Below are 13,509 nucleotides of genomic sequence, written 5' to 3' on the forward strand. Positions count from 1 at the left end.
CATTCTGGCTTCTGTGAGGACGTCTTCTGGATGTCTAAGAATGACGTCTTTAGCACGTCTTTAATTGACGTCTATACAATGTCCAGAAAAGACGTCAAAAAAACTTTCATTCTGGCTCCTGAGAGGACGTCTTCTGGATGTCTAAGAATGACGTCTTTAGCACGTCTTTAATTGACGTCTATACAATGTCCAGAAAAGACGTAAAAAAAACTTTCATTCTGGCTTCTGTGAGGACGTCTTCTGGATGTCTAAGAATGACGTCTTTAGCACGTCTTTAATTGACGTCTATACAATGTCCAGAAAAGACGTCAAAAAAACTTTCATTCTGGCTCCTGAGAGGACGTCTTCTGGATGTCTAAGAATGACGTCTGTAGCACGTCTTTAATTGACGTCTATACAATGTCCAGAAAAGACGTCAAAAAAACTTTCATTCTGGCTTCTGTGAGGACGTCTTCTGGATGTCTAATAATGACGTCTTTAGCACGTCTTTAATTGACGTCTATACAATGTCCAGAAAAGACGTCAAAAAAACTTTCATTCTGGCTTCTGTGAGGACGTCTTCTGGATGTCTAAGAATGACGTCTTTAGCACGTCTTTAATTGACGTCTATACAATGTCCAGAAAAGACGTCAAAAAAACTTTCATTCTGGCTCCTGTGAGGACGTCTTCTGGATGTCTAAGAATGACGTCTTTTAGACGTCTTCTGGACGACTTTTTGCTCGCTGGGTTGGAACACTTTAAAAAGTTGACTTTACTTAAAAAAAGTGAAGAAACCCGTTGCCTTAACATTATTAAGTAATTGAAAAAATTTAGTTATGTGAACTTGACAATGAAGTTTATTTATCAAGGCAAAGGGTTTCCTCACTTCTTTTAAGTTAAGTCAACTGATCACTTTTTACAGTGAACCTTTTTTTTAAGAGTGTATGATGATGACCATATTGGTATTAGACCTCTAGACTATAACTAAAATGATTGCAGATGTGACAAGAAAAAAGTGTAACAATAACTTAGCAAAAAATTGTATACATCCAAATGCAGTTTCATTAGATTTAATCTTGTAATGTGGCGTTAATTCAATCAATATTTTGAGTCTGCACCATTTTTCCTGCATGAAACGAACTCAGTTCAGCGTCAAATTCATTAAGTAAGTGAATTGTTCAGAGCGTTTACTGTGTTCACATTTGACTCCTTTACCAATTTATGAGTCATTCTTTGGTCTGATTCAAAATGAAACATGAACCATTACTACAATGCATACTTTAGGTTTGTGATATTAACATTAATTTATTCTCTGACTGGCATATTACAGCAATGTAATTAGAGATACATATTCAAATGCCTAAAAAAACATTAATATATTTCACAAAAAATATATTACTGGTCATTTTTTAGCAGAAAAGGTGCTAAAAGGTCACCAAAATTGTGTAATTGTGAGTGGATTGTAAGGGGAACTCTTTGTTTGGAAGTAAAACTAGACATTCTTACATTTATATGACACAAATAGCCTACATGAAGGCTATGACCAAATGATTTCAACAGTTTTCTTCAAAACCTCCTGTATGCTGGAAATCAATAACCGGTCATTTCAGTGATGTCATCGAGTTATTGCAGAGTGGGCTCCATCCTCAGACCCAGGGATAATTTATAGTACGTATTTCATGGCTCATAGTGATTTGTTGCTGATTGCGGAGTTGTTTTTTACAGTCTTTGTATGCTCAACAAGACTCTGCCAGACTCGCAAAAAATCGTTCATCATGAGTCAGTGGTTAGAGGTCTCCATCGGAGCGGAACACGTGACTCATTTCATCACACGAGCGGAGATGACATTCCATCTCCGCTCACACAGATTTATCTCCCTTAGGGTGTGAGAGATCCTGTAGGAGGATGAACCCGAATCAGCGGAATACTTGAATTACGGTGCTTTGAGTTATCAAAAATCGAAATTAATTCAGTATTATATAAAATATTAGTATAATATTAAGCTTATTTATTTTTGTAATACACTTTCCTGGCCTTATTTTGAATGATTCATCTGTGCCAAGTTTTTCCTCAGTGCCAGTCTCAGTCCATGAAATTAAGGGGTCTTTTTTTGGGGGTCTCAGTCCATGAAATTAAGGGGTCTTTTTTGGGGGGGTCTCAGTCCATGAAAATAATTGATCCTAAGAAGTCCTTATTAATTTTCGCCACATACTATTCACGAGTGTTCGGTCTCCTTCATTTGCAAGGTAATATTTTAAATCTTAAACTCAGATTGGAAATGGACTTCACCTTAAACAGTTCCTTTCAAGAAATTACTCAGCACTTTTTCTTTTCTTTTTTTTATTGCTAAGTATCATTTTGAAATGTATTACTCTATTCACTAGTTATATTTAGAATTTTAAGGGATATTGCTACCTAAAATAGTGCTTATTTTTTTGAAGACCCCTTATATATTGTCTCAACATTGTGAGCATTGTAAGGAAAGGAACTAATTAATAACATGCAGTATAAATATAAATTCAAAACATAAAAAAAATACACAATGAGACAGATCTCATTTCTGCATGAACTGGTCATCAGTTATAGACAAGATATAACATCATAAATTCATAGCAATTGAGGAAAACCTCAAGAGTTACCGCCGTCATTTCAAACTGTTTGCTTGATGAAACTGAAGAGGGACCAGCTGTCAACAAAGAAATGTTTTAAGGTGTCAAATTGTGAGAAATCAAATTTTCCTTTTCAACTTGGATTGTTTTACGAATCTATTACAAATGTGATACAAGAGGCTGTATTCGAAGTATGGGGCAGTTAAAAACTATATTGGACATGACAGCAAGCCTGTGTCATGTGTCCTAGCTGTTGCTCATTTCACATGTAAAGGGGTCGTTTCTTAAAAGGGCACAGCAGCAAAAAAACAAAAAACAAAACAAAAACATACCCTTAAAAGCATACCTCGGGTCTTTAGTGACCCAGGTCGTCATTCACTACCCTCCTCCTCATTATTTTTTTTAAGTTAGATGTCAAACTTATTAGTATTCCCCAATCAATTAATTATAAACAATATAACATGAAAAATGATAAAATCATAAAAGACTGACTGTTTTCGCATTCATTTTTCGTAAAAATTGTATAGGGTCGCTAAACGACCTGAGGTGTGTAACAGTGTAAGTATATTTTTTCTGCACAATAATTGAATCTTTGACGACTGAATAAATGCAATTCACCTTTATTCCACAAGGTGTCAATGTCTGATACACAATGATAAAGTGACGTTTCACTCATAGTTACCGCAGGCAGAAAACAAAAGAATAGGAAGAATCATCAGCAAAACTTAAAATGGCTCAGCGATTTACTGCAGAGCAACCCTAGTGAAAAATGAGTTTTTCCAATTAAGTAACTTAATACAGATATCAAGTACATAAATATGTAAATGTATTTGTAGTAAACTTAGCATAAAATAAATGTATTTCAAATACATTTTAGTATATTTATTTTTCACTATAAGTACTGAATGCAAATATCACTGTCACTTCATGGTGGATCTGTTGAAGAAGCTGTCAGCAATCAAAGTATTGATTTTGAAGTTGTTGAAAATGATTGTTTTGAGAATATGTTTGATATCGAGGATATAAGTCAGATGCTGAATGTACTGGGTAATGAGCTCTGACGGGGACAGTGATAATGGTATAAAACATCTGCTCAAAATAAACCCTTCCAGGCTCCAAAAGGTAACAACAACTTTATTTTATTTTTCTGTAATTGCTACTCCAATATCAGGAGAGTTTTATATTATTGCAACAGGAAGAAATCAATCCGTGTTAGATATAGATCCGGGTCGCTAAAGACCACAATATGTAATAAGAATTGGCTAAACATTCATGCATTTAAGGGTTCTTTTTAAAGGTCAGAAAGGTAAATGGTAAAAAATAACTTAAGTAGCATAAATGGACCTCAGGGAAAAATGCTTTAAAATAATATTATTTAATAATAAAAGAACATCATACTAAAAATAACTAAAATAAATAATTGTCATGCTCTGTGTAGGTGGTAGTAAGTGCACAATCACAAAGGAAAACAAAATGAGTCTTTAATAGTAAATTCCACTAGTAACATGTAGGAGACTCACAGGGAAGAAGCTCAGGAAATAACCACACAAACAAAAACAATACCAGACAATGAAACAAAGGAAACAGAGGGAGATTAATCAACTGAACAGTTGTGTAGAACTAATTAACTACCAAGGAGACTAACTAGGGAACACGAGCAAACAAGAACAGGGAAAACAGAACCAAAACTCAATGAAACCAAACCAAAACGGAACATACGTTACAATATAAGTATTTAAAAATAAACAATACAAGTATTTCAAATGAAATAATACAAAATTAAAAGAGCCAGCAACTTTCTTTCTATGAAGTTCAATTATTTATTATTATTACAGAGTTCCTGCCATGTTGTCCACTATGGTGGACAAATGGAAATGCATTATGCTCCATTTATTTTTACTCAGATTTATTTATCACAGTGGATTTGAATGACTTGGCATTAAACTTTCTCTGTTCTTTTCAGTCCAACCGCCTCCCTTCGTTTTTCACGCCTAAACAAAGTTACTTACTATATTCATACTAAACTTGTAGATCTTGCTGTTTTCAAGCTATTTAGCCAGCAAAATAAATAGGTTTACTCTATTTGATAATTGGATTGGAATCATGAAATAAATTAATAAATAAAATGAATATTTCCACACTTCTGTTGATTATGTAAAATTCTGTTGATGTGTGAATGCTGACAGAAAGATAGTGAGCCAGCAGGCAAACCCAGAACAACATGGGGGTGGCATACACTGCTGTCTATAAAAATGAATCCTCAGCGATTAGGACTTTTACACCTCTTGTGAAAGTAAATCAGCCCGAGTGGGAAGGAAAAGGGACGGATTGAGCCAAGCAGGCAGCAAGTGCTGATTCAGTCCCCCGCGTGCTGTGAGTTACAATGACACTGCAGGTTCACGGCCCCTCGTACAAAAAATCTCCACAGCTGAAGAGCTTCAGTGCTCTTGGGGCCGTTACCCTAAACCCCATAACACACACCTGCATCTCGATGCTGATATTCAAACAAGGTCATTATAGTCCTAACAGAGAAGATCAAATACAGGCTAATGTTTACACAGGAGACTTTGGTGCTTATTGAGATTCAAGTGAAGATTTGCATTGTGTATTTCAACAATTGGAGTAACAATGTTTTTTAAACACCACTGTTATAAACGCTTGATGATGTGCAAAGCGTAAGTGCATGACTATAAAAAGAATTCTGGGAAAAGGCCATGATATTTTAAAAAGTTCTTTTGAAGATTTCTTCTAATGGCCGCTGAACAGAAAATGCCATGGCTATCCTGTTACACAACGGCTCCATCTGTTGAATTGAGCTGAACACAGTGAGTCGTGCTTCATAAATTCATGTAGATAACACAGTGGGCAGAGAGTTTTCAGTGTGGTCTCTTTAATTGGTTTACAGTGCTGGGCAAACAGAAACTGTTTAATGTGCTTCTAACCAAGGATTGCATTAAAAATACCAAAGCTGGGCCATTATGCTGATATCCATTTAAGATACAATTTGTTTTAAAGACATTAATAGTTTTATTCATCAAGAATGCATTAAATTGATCAAAACAGTTCACTTATCTTGTTACAAAAGATTTCTATTTTAAAAAAAATGCTCTTTTGACCTTTCTATTCATCAAAAAATCCTGAAAAAATGTTTCACGGTTAATTTCCACAAAAATATTAAGCCGCACAACTGTTTTCAACACTGATAATAATAAGAAACGTTTCTTGAGCATCAAATCAGCATATATAATGATTTCACCATAAACTAAATTACACTTTAAAATATATTCAAATGTTTTTTGAAATTGTAATCTATATAATATGTATATATATATATAATCAAATAAATGCATTCTTGGTGAGCAAGAGACTTTCAAAAACATTAATCTCACCATCCCTAAACTTTTGAACAGAAGTGTATAATAAAAATGCCAATTTAGAATGAGTTATTTTTAGTTTAGTCTTTATTTTCTTTAGACTGTTACATTATTCAGACTGATTTTCCACATTGCTGAAACCATTAAGTAATCTGCCAAGCTCAGACATTTTATTTGAGACCACTTGAAATGGATTTAATCATCACGATTCCCAAAGATTTCCCATGAAGGCGCTGTCTAAATGTGAGTGAGGATGCTTGATCTTTAAAATAAATGTACCAAAACAGTGCACTATACTCTTATATGTCCCTAGCAACAGTAATGGAAAGTATATTTATGGGCTGGACAAAGCTAAAAAGTTCATTGAGAATATAAACAGAGTAATTAGAAATTGTGTTTTCCGTGCAGATCGGTCGTGGTTCCACCTGGCTGGGAGCCATGATGGGATTTATCTCATGGGAATTAGTAGAGCTGCTTCTGCCTGCTGGAGCTCAGTGGGGAGATGCTTCGATGGGAAGACATGGTCTTACTGGCCTGTTTCTCATAGAAGCACAACATTTAAGTGTTCCTCCTAATGGATGATCCATATCTGCTGCTCTTGACAGAGGACACATCCAGTTCAAGTGGGATGATCCCTTAGAGAAAAAAAACTGGCTCATAACAACTGCGCAGTGTATACAGAGCTGTCAGCACTCATGAAGCATTCCAGTTTTTCCCTCTGCTTGATGACTAGGGCCGCTTCATTTATTTTTTTATCCTCTAAATTTCTCTCAATGTTGTTTTTTGGGATGGAGAGAGTAAATCAAGCACATTATCTCTCGGTTTCACAGACAAGGTTTAAGCTAGTCCCAGACTAAAATTCATGTTTGAGCTGTTTTAACTGAAAGCACTAGCATATCTCAAAATATGTCACTGCCATTGTTTTGTCTCAAGATGCACACCAGTAATGTTTTTTTTTTCAAAGGCATGTTTATAAAAGCTACTTAAATGTCCTAAGGCCTAATCCTGGCTTATTCTAAGACCTGTCTGTGAAACCAGGCCTATGTCTATGTATTACTTGCGGATGATCCATTATTTTAATAATTTATTTTAAGGTGTCTTTGTTACACTGTAATTATACATTTAATACTGGATAATATAAATAGGCTACATGTACTAATAATAGGTTTCGGATTAGGATTTCTGGTATTAAAATGTGTTTTGTTTGATCGGATCACAAGTAGACACACACCCATTTACACCTGGTGTTTTAATCCGTCTCTTTTGTCCACTTTCAACCACTTCTTTCCTGATTTCTTAGAGGGGAGGGTCTATGTTATGTAAATGTATGTGTTTTTTTCCAGATCTTTTGATATAATGGACAAAATAAGCTCGCAAAATTTACATATGAATGCGACCAGAGACAGTGGAAAAAGTGAGTGTTAGAAATCAAGAATGGTGAGAGAACATTGTGCTTGGTACGTTTTTCGCCTTCAAACCAAAACTGGGTCTCCAGCAAAACAAAAACTCCACAAAGTTGAAATCCTGTCTGGCTAACGTGCTTCCCATAATGTTTACGCGTTAGGTCAGTGGGTGTTAATCATCCATTGTTTTCTTTACAACTGTTTTAAATCAGATACATAAAAACGTAGATTGGCCTAATTTGATACCAAAAAGTAAGACTGACTGCCTATTGACTAACTAGTGGATTATAGATCTTAAGACACTGTCTTAATGCAACTGGCCCCTGATGTTCATTTTGTGTGAGTGCCTCATTCAGAGCTTTGAGAGCTTGTGAAAAGACTTCAGACTTCACTGTTCAGTGTCCAGGGCTAATTAAGGGCTTATTCTTATGCTTCATGCATATTCAGGAATCCTCATGATTCATTCATTCAATTAGTCATTTTACATGCATTTTGAATGCAACCATTGATAAGCTTTGTTAATCCTCCCAAGTGCAATGTGTGCATCCAATATTCCAATTATCTTTAGATTTTTATTCAATTAAATATATGAATCATATATGAATATATGAATTTTGTTTTTTTTAAAAGCAACCAACGTGAACAGATTATGCTGTATCGTGCTATTGTCGTCACCAGTTCTCACAGGTCATAGTGAGGACGAATTAAGTTTATTAATCCAACTTGTAATTTTCCATTGAGTCCATTTTGGACTATATGGACCTGGATGAATCAGATGTGCTTCAGCCTGTTTACTCGCCTAGCAGCCACTATTGATTTTCTGATGATAACACCGGTACCACAATTCAGCACTGTGGGAACAGGTGATGTTGGAAAAGGAGACCATTCACAGAGTTTAAAGCCGCGGGTAGTGAAGGAAGAATGGAGAGATGAGTCTAGCATCCTCAGGAGATTAACCCTTAATTTTCTTGGCTTGATCTCTGTTCCTGTTTCAAAGTCACTCCAGAACTCCTTCAGCCTCACAGCTACAAGCCGTGCCAGTCTGGTAATACAGACAGTTAGAGTCTGTGGATTTCAGTCATTTGTTTCACCGTAAATTAGTCATGCCAGACACAGTACCATTATGATGTTTAGGCCAAGCAGTGCTGAATGAATATAATGAAATATTATTAATCATGGCAAAGAATATTGTGTTAAAATTAGAATCTACTTTCAATGAAACTTAGATTTTCAAAGTTTTGCAGGTGTTCTGACTTTTTGACTTCCTGGAAAATTTCGCTTTAAAGGAATGTTTGCATGCTCACCTAGGGAAGAAATGTTTGGAAAAAGATTGTGCCAACTTATTAAGAAAAAAAAAAATAAAGAAAAAAATGGATTGATTGATTGATTGATTGATTGCAGCATCAAAATATATGTTCTCCAAAACAAATTCCTTTGGATCTCTCAAAAAAATATATTTCACAAAATAATCATAAGTCATATGAATTATAGGTAAATAAAAACAGTTAACTGTGCAAAAGCTTTGCATGCCTTATTTACAATTCTGTGACATTTGATTTAATTTGCACCTCATTAAAGGGATTCTCCACCCAAAAATCTATATCCTCTCATCATTTACTCACCCTCATGGTGTCCCTTTATTTTGATGGGCCACTTTAAATATTCTACTGACTATAAGTAACTCTGCAACTACGGCCCTGTTTACACCTGGTATCATGCGTTTTGGTTGATCAGTTCACAAGTAAACGAGGAAGACACATACCCGTTTATACCTGGTGTTTTAATCCGTATCTTTTGTCCACTTTCAACCACTGTTCTGATTTATTCGAGGGGAGGGTCTTTATGCGGGTAAATGTATGTTTTTTTTTTCAGATCTTTTGATATAATGGACAAAATAAGCTTGCACAATTTACATATGAACGCAGAAAAGCTTTCATTTTTGCTAAAACGTGTTAGAAATCAGGAATGGTGAGAGAACATTGTGCTTGGTATATTTTTCGTCTTCAAACCAAACTTGGGTCTCCAGCCAACAAAGTTTAAATCCTGTCTGGCTAGCGCACTTCCCATAATGTTTATGCTTTAGGTCAGTAGGCAAAGAGTAGGTGGTCTTTGCTACTGTTTGAACACATTCGACCACATGAGCGTTTACACTACGTAAGCAATCCAGTCGAATGCGTTTTCTCTGGAAGTTGTAGCTCAAAAACGAGCTCTAAACGTTTTAGACCCCATTTACTCCTGTATTTGGTGTTGTCCACTTGTGAGCTGACCGACCAAAATGCATCTTAATACCAGGTGTGATAATAATACTCATTGTCTAAATTCAGTGAGTGACATTTTAAGAATAACATCCAATATCTTCTTTTAAAACTTTAAAAGCCTTTAAAATTTAATTGATTTTCTTCACATTACAGCACAACAATAATGATGTTTTTATTGTTCAAAACATGAGGTCTCCAATGTACTGATGAACATACAAAGAGAAAACAATGTTTTGTTTGAATGCAGACACACAGAACTGTTCAATCACAAGCTAGTCTCATGATTTCCAGATTTACAGCATTTATCTTGTAGTGATATAACATGATCCTTTTTTAGCAAAATTAACAGGGCCATTAAAATGGTGGCTTGAATAATGTTTCTCTTTAAAACAGCCATCAAATCTCTATTGTTAATATCGTGAAGAATGCACGTTCATACCTGTCAACACTCCCGTTTTCCCCGGGAGTTTCCCGTATTTCACACCCATCTCCCGCCCCCCCTCCCGTTTTGTTATTTCTCCCGTGAAACTCCCGTAATTTGTATGGCCCAAACGTCGTTATATGAATAATCAACCCGTTCCAAGGTTCTCCAGTTGCCAGATCTTGTATGAAACCCATCCTACTCGCGCAATCAACACATCATACAAATTTCAACCCATTTGTGAGCTCAACCTGGCAATCTACTACAACCCAATTGTGCCGTCGATATTTGCGCAGGTAGTAGACGCGGGAAGTTGAATAAGGGGTAAATATTTAACGCAATTAACGCAGCATCCGCTTTTTTCTGTCATCCTTTGGCTGCATGGCTTTACATTATATGATGCGCTTTTATTCTTGCTATGCTTTTAAACCATTCAAGCCATATATTACTTATTTTATAAAACTTTAAAAGCGGAAAGCGCATCACTCATTCCTGGGAATACATTTGACATATCCTACGCCAAAAGTACCAGAGAAAAAGTCTCAGCTGTGCTCAGATTTGTAAACCGTAGCCTAGAGTTGCTTTGGTTTTTCAGTCCGTTCAATCCGTTTCGCCCCGTGGCTCAAAAGGGACACAACAAAAATAGGGACACACGAGAAAGCCAAAATTGCAAAATTGATTAACAAAATAGAACTATACAGAAAAAAAAACCTACGTACAAGGTAACAGTTAACAAATTCATAATCCGTGCACGCTTTCGCAATCTTGTTTTGTAAATTGTTCTTTCGCAATAGTTGTTTGTAATATTCAGTTCCTGAGAAAAATTGTGAAATACTGTTCCAATAGGTGAAGTTACACAACAATATGCTGATTGATTACATAATATTTGGATGTAATATTCAGTTCCAATGAAAATCTGTTCCAGTTAATGGAGTAGGCTATACACAGGTGATGTGTAATATTCAGTAGGCCTACCAGTAGGCTAAACTCCACCCGCTGGAACAGTTTCTTAAATTAACCGAATATTACACAACATCACCTGGGGCCAGTTGCATAAATATAGCCATTATGTTAAGACTGTGTCTTAAGAACTAGTATGATCAACTAGAAGTTAGTTAAGGGTAATCAGTCTTACTGTTCGGTGTCAAATTAGACCAATCTACATTTTTATGTTACTGACTTTAAAAAGTTATTAACAATTTTAAAGAATAAAATTGGATGACTAACTTGTAAGACTAGTCTTAACAGTTTATGCAACTGGCCACTGTGCAGTTTTGCAAACTGTACTCACAGATTTGTGGCCTATACCTTATTTTAGAAATCTGTTTTTCTGTATATTGATTTGTTGTGTATTGTTAAGATGAATACAACTGTCTTAACTGAATTTTTCTATGATTTGGCGATGGGGTGTGTAATGTATGACATGAAACCGCATGTGTTTGAACTGAACCCCCCCCCAGGTCTCCCGTATTTTGGTACCCAAATGTTGACAGGTATGTCGTAGACATAGATACAAAATTAACCTGCCTATTTTTATAACTTCTGATTTATTTATGAATGCCCAAGTTGAATTTTATCTCATCCCTGGAATGTGATACAGCATTTCTTATTTATTTCATCACTGTGGGGAACTTACCAAAGAATGTCCTCCATAATGAAGATTATAGTAAAGTACACAGAATCCATTAAGTAAAATAACTTAAAAACCCACTAAAATAGCCTTTTATGTGCTAATAACATGGTACTATATTAATGTTTGAAAATTAGAATTAGATTTAGGTTTGCATCATGGATTTAGGAATATATTCCTTTTTCTTTTTCTTTTTTTTTGTGCAGAAACTGCATTCATTTAAAAATAATTATTATATTATATTATATTATATTATATTATATTATATTATATTATATTATATTATTGTGGCGAGGGGGGCGTGGTTCAGTGAGGTCTGCAACGGGAGAGAGAGGCATGAGATGAGCGGCAAGTAAGTGGGTCAGGGTACCAAATGACATACACCAGTGTCTCGTCACTGTAACAACGTTCAAAATATGGAAGGAAGAAGACAGGGTCGGCTTTTATTGTTTTATTTTGATAATTCAAACTTCCAAACAATAGTTGCGCTCACAGTGTTCTCTCAAACTCAAACGCAGTCAAACTTAGTTCACAGGCAGCTCTCTAGACTCTAGAGCATTCAGCATACACACGAGTCCACAGCTTCTCTCTCTCCTTTTTATCCGCCCCTTTCACGCCAATTACTGCAACGAGACACAGGTGTATGTTATTTGGTACTTGACCCACTTACTTACCGCTCATCTCCTGCCTCTCTCTCCCGTTGCAGACCTCGCTGAACCAGCGAGTGGCCCCTCGCCACAATTATATTATATTAAATTATATTATATTATATTAGCCTATATTATATTACATTATATTAATACACCAAGTTCTGTCGTGAAACTCTAGACGGTGCAGGCTGATGGGTCCTTACTGCAAACTGATGATACTGACATTGTTAACTACATGGGACAAGCTGACTGGTTTCTGTCGCATCTACAGCCAATGAGCTTGCTGCTCAACATTAAAATAGCTGGTTAGCATCAAAGTCCCTTTAAGACAAGTCATTTCACTTGGCGGCCATCTTTGAAAGGCCTCTCAGGCATGCAAGGGCAGCTCCTATCTCTTTGAATTGGGGAAACATCAAATTCTCCAAAACTGTTCGTCAAGTTTAGGATTAAATTTCAAATTTGAAATCACCAATGAAATCTGACAGCAACCGTCTCATAAAATTTTGCTTCTAATGGCGCTTTCCACTACACAGTACCAGCTCGCCTCGACTCGACTCGGCTTTGTTTGGTTTTCCACTGTGTAAAAGTTGTAACCTGTACCTGCTTCCAGGTACTTTTTTTCGTACCACCTCCGGCGAGGTTCTGAGCGAGCTGAGGCGATACTAAAATGTGACGTGAAAACAATCGTCGATTGGCTCTTTTCTTTAGGAGATGGGACTTATTCTGCCATATTGCGCGTTGCACTTTTTCCCATTCATAGTAATACAAGTGCACCGTCTTTCAACATGTAAAGTCTTTGTTAGCGTTTACTTTATCAGTTTGCAGCGTGCTTTCAGAGTTCCTCTAAAACGCTCCATCTTCCCCAGCTCCACCTGTATAGATCTGCAATGCGAAATGTAATAAATTTTCTATTTGTGCAGAAGCAGAATGTCTTTAATGCTCACAACAGTGTATAAATGTATTGACAGTAGCAAGTTTCTGTACTTGCTATGCAGCAGCAACAGCAGCGTAGCAGATCTATTCTGGCAAGACCAAATGCATTAACATTGTCATATCCATTACCATGCTAAAAATCTTCAGAGAGCTTTCATGATAGAAATACTGTATAAGCTATGGCTGAGTGTAGTGTATTTTGGATCATACAGTATTGAGTGTAAACAGTTCTGTCTCTACAGAATAGTTTGG

The sequence above is a fragment of the Abramis brama genome, assembly GCF_963993115.1.
Source record: "Abramis brama genome assembly, chromosome: 15".
Lineage (NCBI taxonomy): Eukaryota > Metazoa > Chordata > Actinopteri > Cypriniformes > Leuciscidae > Abramis > Abramis brama.